Source organism: Camelus ferus, chromosome 33 (genome assembly GCF_009834535.1).
Source record: "Camelus ferus isolate YT-003-E chromosome 33, BCGSAC_Cfer_1.0, whole genome shotgun sequence".
NCBI classification, from domain to species: Eukaryota; Metazoa; Chordata; class Mammalia; order Artiodactyla; family Camelidae; genus Camelus; species Camelus ferus.
In genome coordinates, this window is record NC_045728.1 from 13,356,440 (window position 1) to 13,374,260 (window position 17,821).

Below are 17,821 nucleotides of genomic sequence, written 5' to 3' on the forward strand. Positions count from 1 at the left end.
GGACAGACCTGCCTGGAGTTGGGCAACGTGGAGGGCTGAAGAAGCTGTGAATACCATAGCATCCGCTTCAGGGCGAGTCAGCACCCAGCCCATTCGTGGGGCTGATCACCAAGACTTTAAAACTTTCCTCAATGGCTTTGGTGTTTCATCTTGCAGGAGGGACTCCTTCTTAAGTAAGGTCTCTCTTGTGATGCATGAGAAACTCTGGTCCCATCTGCACAGAGATTGGGGGTTTCTGCTCAGTCCTCATCTATCAGAGGCTCTTAATTCTAAATCTGCACTGGTCACAAACTTCCTAGAAAATCTCTTAAAAGCCGTGGACCTCTTCCCCGTCAAGATGCACGCACACACACACACACACACACACATAGACAAGTTGGCATATAATTTCAAGGCATTTATGGGCCTCATGGAACCGTAGACAGATTCCATTAACAAGATACCTGCCTCAGAAGAACATCTTTAAGCTTTTAGGACAATATAATAAAGTCTTTGAATAGCATCTCTCAGTTTGTAAAGCACTTTCGCCACGCATTGTGTTAATTTATCTTTGTAGTAATCCTACTGAGGGAGGAATTATAATTTTATCGTCCTTATTTTACAGATAAAGAAACTGAGCCTCAAAGGAATTCTGTCATTTCCCCCCAGCTAGTAAGAGGTGCAGTCAAAACTGGAATCCAGTCCTTCAGCCTGCGCTCAGCAAAGCCTCCCCAGTCACACTCCGCTTTCCCTCCGAGCGTTCTCCACTCTTCACTTCGTGTTCGACTAAGGCTGCCTTGTGAATGAGTATCTATTCTTGTTTTGTGAGATGTGTGGTGCATGGAGACTAGGGGGGTGGGTCTGGCTCTGAGAATGACCAGAGACTCCCTGACACAGGAGAGGGGACCAGAAGGGACACTGGTCTTTAGGAGCCAAGGCTACTTTCCAAGTTAATGACAATCCTTGACGTTCCTGAGGCACATCTGTGACTCCTGGTGACATCAGAGAGGAATTTAGGAGTTATAGGATTCTAGGACTGGAGGCAACCCGCGAGTTCATGTAGCCACTTCTCCCTCCTAGATCTCCAAGCCCGTGCGGAGGAAAACACCTGTGCCATCGCCACACCCCCCACATCCAAGCGGCCGGTATAGCTACGCCCCTAAATGACCTTTTAAGCTTCCTTTGAGAATTAACAGGTACTCCCCTTCCCTGAGTCCTTAAACCTGTAGATTGGCAAACAGTAGTGACGTTCGAACAACTTTCTCTTTAATTCCCTTCTGTAGATTTCCAAGGGAATTTTTTGGGTTTTTTTTTTTAATAACATAATATCATTTGCTCAATTCAATTCTAATGAATATGGGTTAATTTTCTGCATTAGAGCTATTGATCTTCGGCCATTGATCTGAGAAAGGAAGTGTTACTGCTTGTAAATCCCTCCTTTCTGACTGAGGGTTCCCTGGGGGCAGCGATGGAGGAGCTGGAGGGGTGGGTGAGCTCCAGAAGGGGCGAGGCCGGGGAATAAATGAGGGGCATGGAGATGGAGGGGTGAAGCCCATGTTGGTCACCTGATCCTTCATGCAAATAATCCGATTTAGTCTTCTCCACCCACACCCCAAGATTTTCCATTTCTGGGCTTTGCTTCTGTCATGCTTCCTGCCTGTGATGGCCTGCCTCCTTTCCCCACTACATGTACAAATTCTACCTATGTTACCAAACCCAGACCCAATGCCATATTTTTCATGAAGCTTTTCTTTGTTGCATCCCCACCTCCTGCTTATTGGAATTTCTCAGTCTGTTACAGTCTCACACCGCTCTATCTCTTAGGGCATTTAACACTTTGTGTTATGTACACATCGTAGTTTTAGTCTTTGGCCCAAAGAGATGGTCTTGTCATGATTCCTAGAATAGGTAGATAACATAGAGGCAGAAACCACAGTATGAGTGGAGAGCTGCAGGCCGTTCCGACGTTGCTGGAGCTGGGTGTGTAGTGGAGGCCGGATTCAAAGGTGCGGCTTCCATCTTTGTCCGCCACGTCATTGCAGAGATCCCCTTGAGAGGCATACTAGTCAGGCTCTAATCAGGACCCAAAAGCCACACCAGGTATTTTGAAAATTGTAAACATAGGGAATTAACATATAAAAATGTTAACCAGCTCGGAAGAATTGCTCACTAACTGAAAAGGGAACGCAAGGTCACCACGGAAGTAGCAACTGCAGGGAGCAGCTACCACCCCAGACCTGGAGGAACAGAGGGAAGAGGCTGGAGTTATTAAACCTAGAATCTTGAAAGAGGGGACCCACGGGGCGGGAAGTCAAACTTCCGAGGAAAGGAGCTGCTTGGCTGGGACTGGCCGTGGGTTTGGGACTCAATCCTTCTAAGAAAGGGTGTCCAGCAGCTTTAATTGGCATTTCTGAGGGGGCACAGTGAGACTGCATTGGAGAAACTTCAAATCATATTCAACTGCTGTCTTGAAACAAATTGCCATGGCTGGGTAAACGCATCTGACCGAAACAGGAGGCAAAGAGGGTACCAACAGGCGGGGCCAAGTTCTCCGTCGTTCTCCCTCCCGCCCTGCAGTCTTCCTCCAGCGCTTACAACGGACAGAGTCGGACGGGGAGCCAGTGCTCAGTTTCCCCAGAAAGCCCCAGTATCACAAAGTGAAGTTTGGAAGGAAAGGGTCAAATCGGAAAGACAATTGTTGGGCTGTTCCAGATTATTCCTTGGGGTCCTCAGCATCTATACACTCCTTTCTACATAGATTTGAATTTCCCACAACCATAAAAAAAATTGTCCTTTCACATAAGGACCATCTTTGGTACAAAGATGCAACCATTTTTTGTGCAAAGAAAGACATTCTCATCCTCTCAAGACGAGGAGACACAAAGTTTCAGTAGTCATTGTACCCATCTCTGGAGGACAGTCACGTGCCCACTACCAGGCTGTGTTCACTGCTCTCCTGAAAGAAGAGCTTCCTCATCTGAATATTTTGTTCTTTAAAGAGCAAATTGCAAAACTAAACTCTAACAACTTATATGACGTAATAAGGGAAGGAGGACAGAAAATAAAATAACACACACACACATACACAGAAAGAAGAAAATACGTGTAACTGTCATAGTCCTTGTTTGTGTAACTGGTTATAAAGTATATATATATATGTATCTATATCAAAGTAAATTATACAAATAAATTGTATAGAGATACATTATGTTAAAATACTTATTTCTTCTTATGTTACCTGTTCACATTTTTGTGTTTTCATTATCCTCATCCAGAATAGTATCTGGTCAGCGTTTTGTTACCTAGTGGAGTGGTGGAGTGAGCCAAGCCTTCATTCGTGAAGAGTTCAGATCCTTAGAGATTCTGTGTGTTTGTGGTTGCTGTGATTTTTCCATTACTGTTTACTGTTGGACAGAAAAGTAGTAGGGATGCCCTGAGAATCCCTTAGGCTCCAGACACAGTCTTCTCTGCAATTAAATTTCCTCCTGGTAGTCATCACCCTAACTGGTAGAGTAATTCCCCCCTTTTCTGCCTGTTGCTTCAGCGGCACGAGGACCCCCGAACGGCCAGGGGGAATTCTTAACTTCTAATTCAATGGAACCAGTGGTGTTTATCCTGGTAGAAGATTTTCTCCCTTGGCAACCAAGACCTCCAAACTAGCAAAGCTCAAAGATGCAGTGACAGGAAGCAAAAATGCTCTGAGTTTTTAGGTGTCACAGTGAGAGCAACAAATTCTGCTCCCAGCCTTTGATTCTGAGATCTCTGCATCCTCGTTATGGAAGATTTCTAGGTAGCACTGTATATGGGTCACAGAGTCAAAGAATATGCTGCGTCCTGTAAGACAGACTCCATCTTTTTTCAGAGGGCTGCCTCCCAGCCGGAACCATAGCAGAGACTCCAGTTCATTCCAAGATTCTTTGCGACCAGTTGTTTCTGGGTGATGAGCTATGTAATAAGAATGAATTCCACGGGCCTGAGCCCATTGCCACACTTCTTCTGCTGAGAAATGAATTCCTTGATTAGAAGCAATGTTGTGAGGAATACCATGATGGTGAATAAGGAATTTTATCAGCCCATGGATGGTGATGCTAGCAGAAGTGTTACAAGCAAGGACGGCAAATCCCAAACCGGAATATGTGTCTATCTCAGTGAGGACAACTCTCTGCCCACTCTGTGACAGAAGGGGCCCAGTTAATCAAACTGTCATTGGTCCCCCTGGGAAGGGATGCCGCGCAGGATGCTCAGTGTGGGTCTCTGCCTTTGGCAGGTTAGGCACTCAGCAGGAGTGACAAGCAAAACAGCCTTGGTGAGACAGAGCGCATGTTGTCAATCCTGTGAGTAGCTTCCAACCTGCCACTGTGACTCCTTTGTACCTAGGTCCACTGAGCCAACACTAGGGGGCCTGGGGACAGGTCTGACATGCAAAGAACGTGAGCATTCATGTGGCATGCAAATATCCTCCCAGCTTCAGAGCTGGCACAAGGGCCACCCCAAATTACAGTTCCCTGCATTGTCAAGAAAAGCCCCGCTGGCCTTCAAAGCCAAAGGTTCTGGGGGCTCATCTTTCTGTTGCAGGGTGCCTGGGTGGGGAGCCTGGATGGGGCTTGGACTCCTTGCTTCCTGGGGAGCATCTCTGCAGTTGTCAGTATCCTCCTGTTTGTGGGTTTCCCAGCTGGGGGTATAGGTCTTCGCTATACTGCAGCTCCGCCCCTCCTACCACCTTGTTGTGGTTCCCTCTTTATTTATTTAAAATTTTTTTTTTATTTTTTAATTTTTTTATCTTGGTTCCTTCTTTATATCTTTAGCTGTAGAAGATCTTTTTTGCTTGTCTGCAGGACTTTCTCATCCATAGTTGCTCTGTAAATTGTTGTAATTTTCGTGTGCCCATCAGAGGAGGTAAACTCAAGGACCTCCTACTCTACCATTCTGGCCACTCCTACCCTGTGACTCAAAAACCTCTACTCTAATCAAAGGATCTTGGTGGCATTTTGAGTTCCCTGGTATCACAGTCAGCTCAACTCCTGTGTCTAATGGTCCATGAAAAGTTAAGGTATTTCCTTTTCCCTAGGGCACAGTCATCCTGGCAAAGGCTTCATGTCACTTTGGGGAAAGACTGAGGTGGTACAGGCTTATAGACTTGTGATGACATCGCACAATCTGTCCACAAGATGACACACACTTCACTTCATCTGTGGGCTCTGGGTCTGCCCAATCTGAAAATTGGGTGGAGGCCTAGAAACTTCCACTGTGGCAGCTGATGGCAGCCTTCTGTTTGCCAGCATTTAATTTAAAAAAAAATTAAAAAGCAGCACGATGCCATGGGTAGCTTTCTTTTTCCTCCATGATCAATTAGCCAATACCACGGATCCCTGCAGTTCAGGCCCCCCTGATTGCCTCAGACTTTGCAAACTATTTTAGTAATTACATCCATTTTGCTGTTGATGGTTAAACGCTGCCACTTGTCCTATGTCATTTAAAATGCCGTGACCCCCAATTCTGTCAGTCAAGGTTCAATCAGAGAAGCTGAATAAGTAGGAAATATATATCAAGATATTTATTATAAGGAATTGGCACACATGATGTCGCTGGGCTAGGCAAGTCTGGAATGCATAGGGAGGCTGTCAGGAAGGGCAGGCTGGAACTCCCAGGCACGGGCTGACTCTGCTGGCTGCAAGTGGAATTCCTTCTTCTCTCAGGGAAGCCTCAGCCCTTTCAATTGACTAAGCCAAGCCTGCTTGGATAATCTTTCTTGCTGAAAGTCAACTGATTATGGACTTAAATCATATCCCAAATATCCCAAAATATCTACACCAACATCTAGATTAGTGTGCTATTGAATAACTGGGGACTGCAGCCTAGCCAAGGTGACACGTCAAAATGCCCATCACAGACCGCCTCTTACAACACGTCTCCTTAAACCACACTCAGTATCCAAATAAAGACAATAACAAGGTCCTGCTTCTGCCTGACATGATACAACCATCCTCAGAACAACCAAAAACACACCAATATTTCCCCCAGGAGAGACTGCAGACTCCTTGGATGGTGTTCACTCTTCTCTGTCTTGTATCTTAAATACTGAGATACAATGTTAACTATTATTAGTACATCTGATGTTAGAGGATAAGGGAATAAGAGACAGCAAAGTATTTTATACTATATTTGTATCAATATATTTAATAATAAATATAAATATTTATACCATATTTGTTATACATTATAATGATATATTATAAATATATTGATTAAAATATCTAATTAAACATTTTATATAAATATTATATTTTTTTCATAACAAAATAAGAAAGAAATACTCATAACTATTACAGTCCTGTTTCTAAAACTGGTCTCATGGTCATAGATGGTATGTGTGACTGCCTTCTCCCCCCATTTTCCATTCCTTTTGTCTTCAACAAGCACCTTAACTGGTCTTATTTCTTTGACTTGTTGAGTCACCAAACCTTCATCCCTGAGCTGTCTGGGTCCATTAGCAGTCCTGCTTGAACAGAACTGTGGTAGTTTTCCACTGACTTGAATCACAGCACGTGGGACTACTGAGAGAGTCCCTAAAGGATCTCCTGTATTCCAGACATACTTTTTTCTTATCTCCATTGTGTAGTGGCAACCCAAATCCCCCTTAATAATTAGGATCAATCATCCCAACTAGTATAGCAACCCGTTTCTCTGCTTGTTGATTTAGAGAATTCAAGATGTGAGGAGCCCCAGGTAGCTGGGTGGTTCAGTTCAATGGAATCATTGTTGGGTCACCTGGTACATGGGTTGGAGTAACACACCCAGATGAGGAATCCATTGACTCCAAAATCCAAAGAGTTAAACCAATTTTTTTTTGTGGTAGGAAGGGTCAGATGCAATGACTTCTCCTTTGCTCTATAAGGGATATGTAGACATACCCCCCACCACTGGACCCCTAGAAATTTTACTGAGGTAGAAAACTTCTGAATTTTTGTGAGATTTATTTCCCACCTTCTGACATGCCAATGTCTTACCAACACATATGAATAGTTGCTAATTCCTGCTCACCAGGTCCAATCAATGTAACACTGTCAATACAAGTGACCAGTGTAATGTCCAGTGGAAGGAAAAGGTGATCAAGTTCTGTGTGGACTAAATTATGACGTATGCCTGGAGAGTTGCTCTACCCCCGAGGTAGGAGAGAAAAGTCATATAGCTGGTCTTGCCAGCTGAAAGAAAACTGCTTCTGGGGGCCCTTACTAACAGGTATAGAGGAAAAAAGCCTTTCCTGGCTCAATAGTTACTCGCTCGGTACCAGGGGATATATTAATTTGCTCAAGCAACAAAACCACACCTGGAACAGCAATTGCAATTGGAGTCACCACCTGACTAAGTTTATGATAATCCGCTGTCATTCGCCAAGATCCATCTGTTTTCTGCGTAGGTAAGTTAATTGGGGATGTGGTGGGAATCACAGCACCTGCATCTTTCACGTCCTTAATGGGAGTGTTCATCTCTGCATTTCCTCCAGGGATGCTGTGGTACTTCTGGTTCACTATTTCTATAGGTAGAGGCAGGACTAGTGGCTTCCCCTGGGCCTTTCCTGCTATAATAACCGCCTCTCTACAAGACCAGGAACCAGTGTGGGGATTCTGCCAGTTGCTGAGCATGTATTCCAAGTATGCACTTTGGAGATGGAGGGAAATAACCCCAGGATGGGTTCAAAGATCCAGTGAGCCTTCAAGGATCCACTGGGCCCACTGTGAGAGGGACCTGAGCTAAAACTTCATGGCTAAGCTCTTACTCTGGTTGGTGGACCACACATTTTGGGTCTCCAGGAATGAGCATCCATTCCCTAGTCAACGTCTAGTAATCCCAGAAAGACAAGATTACCTCTCTCCCTGGTAAACGGCTGTAGGTCCCTTTGGAGTAGGCAAGGAGGAAGGACAGGCTAGGTCTTTGGCGATGTAACAAAGTGGATCCAGGCTCTCTTTCATTCAAAGGGTTCTAAGTCTATTAACTGGCTCAAGCCTGGGATTGACTCAGGGGCTATGACCATGTTTTTTGCCTTTTATATTAGACATCTGTTCATTAGACCCAGAACCCTTCTGCTTTTACAGATCAAGTAAGAATTTAGTAGACTGTGCATCTATTTCTTTTCTAGGGACGCCAACACCATGGGTCTCTGAGAGCCAGAAATCTTGTGATCACAGCTTTGACTCTGCTATCCGTTACAGTAACCATGCCCACCTGGTCTTTGGCAATTAAGTGCCACTGCTTCGGCCCTGCTACCCAGAATCCCCTTGAATCCATCGTGTTTAGAGTTCCCAGGTCAATGGTAACAGTTCCCACTGTAATTTCCAACCTACAGGAAAGGGTGACTAATGAAGCCTTTTAATAACGCTGAGTTTTTTCTCATAAATTCATTTCTCATAGGTGTGGGAAAAGGTATGTCCTCTAGACCCTTCCAGGGTGGGTGAATAGGTCTTACCCAGTAAATTCACTTGAATATTCCCATCTCCCTAAATCTTTAGATACCTTCCTCTACCATATACCAAGGCAGTTTTGGCATTTCAGCTTAATTTCACGTAGGTCATGCTTGGGTCCATGTTTCAGACAACTAACCGGACAAACTGGCAGAGCCCTTCCTAACCCCTCGAGCTAAAATTGAATCCAGAATCTCTACTTAGTGGGCCCAAGTCAATCTATTTGGCCTGATCCCAATTTATGTTCCTTTCACTTCGATGCCACATTTAATATTCATTTCCACATGTATTCCTCAGACTCCTAAGCGTGTCAAATGGAAAAACGATGCAGTTCTTTTGATGTTTCGTGAAGCTCCTCACAGCTCACACTTTGCGCCTCACCCTTTGGCACCTGTTGAGACTTGGGTCTAGTTATGGGTTTAGAAGCAAAGAGGGTTGGCAGGGGTCCTGGGGAGAATCAGCTGTGCCTGGCCAGGCAACTACATTAGGAAAAGCTATTATAGGTTCTTCAGGCAAAGAAGGGCAACCCCCCAAATAAGAGCAGTAAAAGCTGCTTCTACAAAGACTTCCCAGAACGTAGGGGTCCTCAGTTTCACTGGGATCTTCTCATGTGTCCCCAGTCCAATTTTCAGGATCTCACTTCTTTTCAATCCGTGTCCTAACTTTAACAGAAGACACCCTACGAGGTTGGGAATACACTTTGTGTAGCAATTCAGCCGCTCCCAGGATATCATTTTGGGTTTGATTTTCAGAAATCTCAGCACGGAGGCTACAAGAGATAAGGGTTTCTTTCAGGGAGGAGATAGAAGATTTCAGGGTTTTATTCTAAGCTCAGTAGGAACTTTGGAGAGGTTTAGGCTGGGTAGTGGCATGTATTGATTTCCAAGTGAAGAAAATTTCTTTAGTCCCTGTGTTAAAGATGACTCGTAGCGGGAAATGAAGAGATTATTGTAGCACTCTCGTGCTTGGACCAGAGTTGTAGCAGTAGAGGTGAAAAGCAGTGGGTCAGTGTGGAATATACTTTGAAGGTAGAGTCAACAGGAATTGCTGATAGATTGGCTGCGGAAGCAACAGAAACAAAGATGTCTTTTAGGTGTTTGGCTTGAGCAAGTGGGTAGATGGTGGTGACATTAACTCATATGGAAATTATGATAGTTACAGGTTTTGGGGTGGAAAGAATCAAGAACTAATTATGAGAAATCTTTAAGACATTGGCATGTGGATGTCAAGTAGGCAGTTGAATTCTGCCACTCCCGTATCTAATCACTCCCAACAGGCGTCTGCTCTTATACAGTCTTATTCAAACATCACCAGATTATCCTCAAAACGTCCTTTAGAGCAATTTTTTTTCTGATAGGGGACCTGATCCAGTATTGCACATTGCATTCAGCTGTGAGATCGCATCTGTCTCTTTAATCTGGAACAGTTCTCCTGCCTTTCTTTATCTTTCACGACCTTGACAGTTTCCAAGAGCACAGGACGGTTATTATGTTGACTGTCCCTCCATCTGGATACGGGTGATGGTTTCTTCCTGGCGAATTTCAGTCTAAACATCTTTGGCAGGTGTCCTTGCGTAAATGATGTCATGTCCTTCTCAGTGCATCGTATCCAGAGGCACGTGGTACCTCTTTGCCTCACTCTTGGCCTTGTTTGCTTTGATCACTTTGTTAAGTGTTGCCTCCCACGTTTCTCTACTGAAAGTTTACCAGTTCGTCCTTTGCAATTAATAAGTAATCTGTGGGGAGATACTTTGAGATTGTAAATATCCTAGTCCTCCCCAAATTTTTACCTCATGGTTTTAGCATTCATTGATGATTCTCGTCTGAAATTTCAATTGTTATTTTGAAACTTGTAAAATGATGATTTTAAAAAAAACTGAGTAATTTCTCCTGCATCTCCTAGCTGTTATTCTATTGGAAGGAATAGCTACTGGAAAATATTGAAATGATGTATGTCTCTCTTATTAGACGATGGACTCCCTGAGAGCAGACACTGTTTATTCATCTCTAACACCAATGCTGCACGCAAAGTAGATGCTCAGTAAATACATATCTAAATGAACTGTATGAAAGGCACCCTCCAAGTGGGGAATTTGTTAAAAAGACCTGCCCTTCAAAGGTTTCTGTGAGGCCAAAATGAGATTTTGTGCACGAGGGAGATGTGAGCTGTGATCCTTGTTAGGAGCTGGAGCCACGCCTATCTCAATGCGCACTGTCATTTAGCCCGTGATGCCTTAGTTCTGCAGGAGGAGGGAAATTAGTGAAAATGACTATAAACATCGATGTCTGAGCAAAGGGAGGCGGCAGCAGACTCTCCTTAGAGCCTTTACCCTCCTCTCTCTTCCTTGACCTCAAGAAAGGGCTGGGTGGGTGCCAGTGCTTTGTTGAGGCCCCCTCATCTCTCCCCTCCCTCTCCCTTCTGCTACACCCCTCTGCCTGTCTCTCCCACTCCGTCTTTTCTAGAAAAGCAGAAACTTTCTTGCAGCTGTCAGGCTTCTTTCCCTGAAGAATATCTCTAATCGCCCCGCCTGATTGGGTCTCGTTAGCGGGCTGGTGGTATTGATTGTACTCAATCAGCATCCTCCTGCCCAGCTGGGAAAATGTCCCATTTCTTCCTCCATTTTACCTCCTCTTCCTTCTACAACTATTTTACAGTTTTTTCTGGGATTAAAAGGAAAAAGCAAGTCCACAGACCAACATTATCTGCTCCCTTGGTTGTGGGACTTTTTATGATTTTACTTTGCACAAAGCTTGTCTGCTAGTTCTATCCCAGGGAATTTCTGGAAGGTCCCCAGTGGGATCTCTGGGGACATCCACACTCTCCTCCCTGACCCTCACCTGCCAGCAATAATGGCAAGGTAGGAAAAGTGTGCATTTACTCACCCGTAAGGTTGACAAAATGTATTTGCATGATAAACTCTTCTGTGCCTTGCAACCACCCAGTAGCTGAAATGTTATTTTCAATGCCATCACCCCTATTTTGTGGATAAGGAAACTGAGGTACAGGAAAGTTAAGGGTCTTGCCTAGATTATATACTGAGGAGGTAGTAGAGCTGGGGTTCAAACCCAGGTAATTGGCTCCAAAGCACTGTGCTAATCTGATCCTCCAAGCCCCATCCTTAGTCCAGGTGGTGGCAGCCTCACCTGGTGTCGGAGGTGTTCTGATTCTGGCAAGACCAGGTGCCCTGGCTCAGCCAGCAGCCATCATTCTGCCTACAGGTGGAGCAGGCAGCCTTTTGGGAGCCCTGAATCCAAACCCCCACCCAAATCTCTGCCCTGCTGATCCGATGCAGTGAGGAGACACACCTCACCTTACTTCTCTGAGTTAAGGGACTTGGAGAAGTCGGTCAGGTCTCTCTCCTGGTGGGGGAGACAGAAAGGGGAAGAAACGGTTCAGATCATGACGGAAAATTCCTCTAGGCAGATCAGACCCAGGTGGGGCACAGGGGGACTCAGGAGTCCTTTCCTGCCTCTGGCATGTGTGACGGAGAGCAGCCCCAGGTAACTGACAAGCCACCAGAACTGGCATCTCTGGGTTCAGCTTCCAGGTTTCTGCCTGCTGGCTGTGTCACCCTGGGCAAATCACTTGCAGTATTTGCCTCCAATAAAGGTAGTGTGGGTATTGACAGGGCGGAAGCCAAAGCGCATCCTAATGGTCCCCGAGGACACTATGTGAATCTGAGAAGTGCCACAGACACGAGTTTCAGTGTGCAGACTGTGCACTGAGTCACAGGTCTCAGCGTTCTATGGTCCTGCAAAAAAAAGTGCAGAATTCCGATCAAGACTGAAAAGAAACACGTGAGCACTTTGGTGTGAGTCAACGACTCGTGCTCTCATCTAGACTCTTCTAACGAGAAGACAGACTGCTCGTGCTCGTGCACCAGCTCCTGTGCCCCTGTGCATGCGGGCAGTCCTTGGTGTCACTCGTCCGCTCCTTCCTGCTTGCCTCAGTTGTCTGATGTTTGGTTTACAGCTGCTTATGGCTTCTTTATTGGTCACTATATTTCAAAATAATGCCAAAACAAATCTTTCCTTCCTCCTCCCAGTAAACCATTTATGTTCCACACGACTGTAACATCACAGAAACGAGGATGTGTTTCTCCCTCCCACTAACCGTGAGCATTTTAGCTATCCTTTTGAAAACTTGCCCCAGCTTCCTCATTAGTAGGATGAAGTCATTATACATCTCATGAGGTTGTTACGAGACTTTCGTGGAGTGACTGGGTGCATAAGTGTTCTTTAAGAATGAAAAGCTCTACACAGATGGAAGGGATTTTTTGTACTTCTATGCCCTTCCTCACATTTTGTGTTTCATATTTGTTTGTCTCATCACTCTCACCTGTAAGCAACTGGAGGGTAGGGGAGCCTATGTTTTTAATGTCAATATTCTCAGTGTATAGCATATTGCCTGGAACAGAGCAGGTGCTTAATACAAATTAAGTGGGATGGGTGGATGGATGCATGGATGGTGGATGGATGCATGGATCGATGGATGGGTGCATGGATAGGTACATGGATGGATGGATGGATGGGTCCTTGGGGATTAGAATATAAGACAGTTGAGCTGAAAAGGGGATACAGGCTTCATTTGACAACAACAATTACAGTTATTTAAAAAATTTTTTTGGTCCAACCATTTAATTTATTTTTTTACTTTATTTTTATTTTGAGGGAGGGATGGAGGTAATTAAGTTTGTTTGTTTGTTTATTTGTTTTATTTAATGGAGGTACTGGGGCTTGAACCCAGGACCTTGTGCATGCCAAGCACACACTCTACCACTGAGCTATACCCTCCCCCAACAATTATACAATTATAATTTATCTTAACCCTCAACTACCATCTGTGAGGTAGATATTGTTCTTCTCATTCCACAAACGAGGAAGCTGCAGCTCAGAACAGCTCAGGCTAGTAAATAGTAAGCCTGGGACTTGAGCCAGATTCACTTCCAAACTTAAGACCTCTCTCATGAAGGCAGAGGGCAAAAGATTGCAGAAGAACAGAGTTTCCTATCGACATCCATTTGAGTCCCTGGATACACCCAGGTCTTTTCAAATGATGTGAGTGGCTGCTTTGGTTCTGCTCATTTGAGTTGGGATTTTGTCACTTGCAACCAAAGAACTTTGATTACTGCCCTCCTCCTTACCCGTTTCCCCATAGCATGTTCTTATATTTTATTCTGGCATCAGTGTCTCTGCCTGACAGTACAATTATTTATGCACATCTTTCTCTCCACTAGACCTGCAGCCCTCAGAAGGTGTGGGTCACATCTTATTTATTCACTGAAACCCATCTTTGCCGCAGGCTCTTGAGTGGGTACCAGCAATGTTTACTGATGCTATTCAACAAGCATGTCTGTGCTTTAATAACTATAAAGTACACCTCTTTTCTTCTTGGGGGTTAGTCTTGGTTTCCCTGGGACTTATTTAAGTACCTACTATGTGCCAAGACTTATACTAGCGGATTTTACAGAGACATCACAGTGTCTCTGTTTTACCTCCCATAGGTCTCTCAGAGCAGGTTCCGTTTCATGATCCGCCACCATCATTTCTGCTTTCCTCCTTTGGAAAGCCACTCAGCAAACACACAGTCAGAACACGAGGAAAATGACGAATTTTTGTTTTAAAACCTTGTTAAATTTTCTGTTTAAAAATGTTTTGTTCACATAGTGTTAGGAGGTCTTTGCAAAATCAGTTCTGAGGAGCAGGCTTCCTAAGGCAGGCAGTATTCAAAGCAGTCTGGAGAGAGAGCTGGTTGCCAGGGGCAACCCTAACTTCTGAGGGGGAGTCTCTGCATGTGGATATAAAACCAATGCCCTGGGGACCCCGAGGGCGGGGTCTTCTTACAGAGGAGCCAATGGATGGAAAGTGGCTGAGAAGCCTCTGGACTGTGCTGGTGGCCTGCTTTTGGTGACTCGCAGGATGTTGGGGTCACCTACGTGGGGCATGAGACCATAACCCAAGCATACAGGTAGCAAGTTCCCCCCTCCAACAAGGCCACCAGGAATACAGAAGGGACTCAAACGGCCACGATCACCTTCCTGTGGGGACCGATTCCGTGCACCGAGGCAGCCCAGATTGGAGCCAGGGGTGTTGCCTCTCTGGTTGCTCATTATTATGGCCTTTGCTTACTTATGTTTTATTTGTTAAATCATCATACAGTAACACGACTTTTTTCTCTGGATGTAGTTTAATGAATTCTAATGTGTGTTGGGATTTGTGTCACCGCCACTACAATCAGGATACACAACGGTTTCCTAACCCCCCACATTCCCTCGAGTTAGCCTTTCATTAGAGCCTCCTTTTGCCCCCACCTCTGTCCACTGATCAGTTCTCCATCACCACAATTCTGTCTTTCCAAGAACGTCGTATAAGTGGAACCCCACAGTGTGGACCCTTTGAGACTGGCTTCTTTCACTCGGAGCATCACTTCTGGGGGTCATCCAGGGGGCTGCGTGTACCCACCACGTGTTCCTTTTTATTGTTGAGTAGTACTTCTCGGCACGCTTGGACAGTCCACCCTCATTATGAGTGCATTGTGTCTTTGCAAATTCGCCTGCTTGCTAAAATGTGTGACCCCCCAAATTGATACTCGTGGTGCTTTTGCGGTTATACACAGACACGTGCAGGAGTGGTGAGAAATTTGAGCTGCTCAGTGCGCACATTCTCAGCTAAGGTCCTGCAAGGCGACACTGCCTTCTTGTTTTAGCTCTCAGGCTGTAAACAAGTGTTCTTTCTCATGGTCTATTCTGTGCCACGTTTTCCTGTCTTTTTTGTGCTTTTCGTTGGTGATTTTGCTGTTTAAAGTGGCCCCCAAGTGTGGAGTGAGAGTGTTGTCTGGTGTTCCCAAGAGCAAGACGGCTGTGATGTGCCTTATGGAGAGAACACATGTGTTTGTTAGATAAGTTCCGATCAGGCATGAGTTATAGCGCTGTTGTCCGTGAGTTCAATGTTAATGAATCAACAGTCTGTATTAAACAAGATGTCTTTCAACAGAAACGTGCGTAAAACAAGGTTATGTATTGATCAGTTGATGAAAATGTTGTGACCAGAGGCTCACAAAACCCAGCCCTGGATATCCCCCCGGGACAAAGGCTCAGTGTTTGCTAATTCAGTGTTCATTGTTGACTTTATAGAACTTAACTACTGTGGATAATGAGAATCGATTGCAATGATGCCAGTTATTAAAGTGAGCTCTGGGCTGCCTAGAGTGGGTCTCAGGACGCAGTCCCTGACCTCGTGGTGCTTCCAGTCGGGTTGGGCTGAGAACTGTTTCAGTAAGTAAGTCAGAAAGAGAAAGAAAAAATCCACTTGAAATTTTATTGTCTTAGTTTTTGGAAGGAGAGAAGCTACCATTTCAAAGGAACTGGGTACTGGAGAAACCATTCTGTGCAGACCAAGAAGGAGAATGAGTTGAGAGAAGTGGGCGAGGCAGCCAGCAAGACCTCAGAAGACCCCGCTCCCGGACGTCACGTTCCCAGGAATGTTTCTAAACTCGGGGGATGCTTAGTGCATGTGTACATTTTAAGGACCCCCCCATGGAGGGCCCTAAGCTTTGTGCCCTGGGTGGGAGAACAGGATAGAGAGAGAGCCAGTGTGGGTGCCCGCCAGAGACTGTGGGGACTGGGAACTAACCAGCTGTGGGGAACTCATGCAATTTAGAAGCTCTGGATTCACACAAGCTGAGGATTGGTGATTTTGGTCAAGTTTACCTCTATCTGGGGGGTGGGGAGGCCTCTGCTGACAGCTGGGCTACACGTAAAGCAGTGGCCAATAGCTGGAGGATCTGGGATCTGAGGCCGGACAGGCTGAGGGAGTATCTGAGTCCCGTGTGGCTGGGGGTGGTCTGGAAGGGCTTCCCCTTCACCCAAGCTCCAGACAGAAGGGAACAGCCGTTTCATTTCTAGCTCCGTAATGATGACAATGACAATACAAACTCACATTCTAGTTTACAAGGATGTTTTACATATGTTATTTCCATGATTCTTTATCTTTTCTTCCCAAGACAGATGACTTTAAAATGTACATAGGTTACAGGTGTAGATAAGATTGGCTGCGGGTAATGAGCGATGCCTTGTGGTATTAACCATAAGATCACCGTGTCTTACCCAAGAAGGGTCACTGAAGTGCATACAGGTAATATGGGTGATATTTTGAAAGGGGTGAACTTGAATCCACTCGAGTTTATGTACCTAATTTACCACTAATAGCGACAAGGCTGCATGCCACGAATCTGAGACCGATGTGTGGTACTGTAGTATGAAAGCTAAGAATGCTGCGTTCTCTAGTACGATTTTCATAACTTTGTGATGTAGTTACTACACCTAGTTTACACAGAGGCATAACTGTCTTCATTGGAGTGACGAAGGGTCCAGAACACTGGTGTGGTCCTCAGTCACTTAAGAAAATGCCCTTTCGGTAAACAACCTAAATGTCCATTGACAGATGACTGGATAAAGAAGTTGTGGTATATTTATGCAATGGAATACTACTCAGCCATAAAAAAGCCATAAAAAAAGAATAAAATAATGCCATTTGCAGCAACTTGGATGGACCTAGAGATTATCATGCTAAGAGAAGTAAGTCAGAAAGAGAAAGAAAAATACCGTATGATATTACTTACATATAGAATCTAAAAAATGACACGAAGTTATTTGCAAAACAGAAACAGGCTCACAGACATAGAAAACAAACTTATGGTTACCATGGGAGAAAGCAGGTGGGACCATGAGTTTCTGAACTGCCCAAGCAACAGTGTCAGGACTGCTCACGGCCACCGCTCAATGCGTGCCCGAGGGCCAGGCAGAGGATGGCGCCCAGGCCAGTGTGGGGAAGGCCTGGAGGAGGTCAAGGCAGGCTGTGCCCCCCGAGGCAGTGGTACGACCTGTTCCTGGAGCCCAGGACCCTGTCATCCGAGGCTTCCCCTGGAGACCTCACCCCCAGGCAGTGATTAGGGTTGACTTGAAATCATGGCATCCCGTCTGCTCCTTCATCACATGACTCACTCCTCAGCCTGTAGGAACTGACATGAAACCAACACTCTCCAAGTCAGTCCCTGCATCCCAGCCAACCATCCCTCCATCTTTTCCCACTTCTCCACCATCTCCTTGGGTCCCTGAAGTTCTTATAAAGACCTGGAAACAATCTCCTCTGTGGAGGTGGGAGGCAGCAGCAAGGCCATTGCTCTTTTCTGGGCCTCAGTTTCCCTTCTTCTTAAGTGGAAACAATAATCTTTAATAATTCTCAGTGCTCCCATTCACCAGTATCTGTATCAGAAATATATTCTTAATATCACTGCCAGCTTTTTATCAAGACTGCTTTGTGGCTGGAGCTATACTGGGCATGGTGGATTCCACTCCCCAGGAGTGCGCGTGTGCGTGTGTGTGT

The 17,821-nt window shown here is 45.3% G+C and overlaps 1 non-coding gene across 1 annotated transcript; it reads right to left on the reverse strand.

The window, feature by feature from the left end:
* Positions 1 to 13,159: 13,159 nt before the first annotated feature.
* Positions 13,160 to 13,231, reverse strand: TRNAA-GGC. Its single transcript has one exon. It is a non-coding gene; the product is annotated as a tRNA-Ala (tRNA).
* Between the last annotated feature and the right edge of the window lie 4,590 nt (positions 13,232 to 17,821).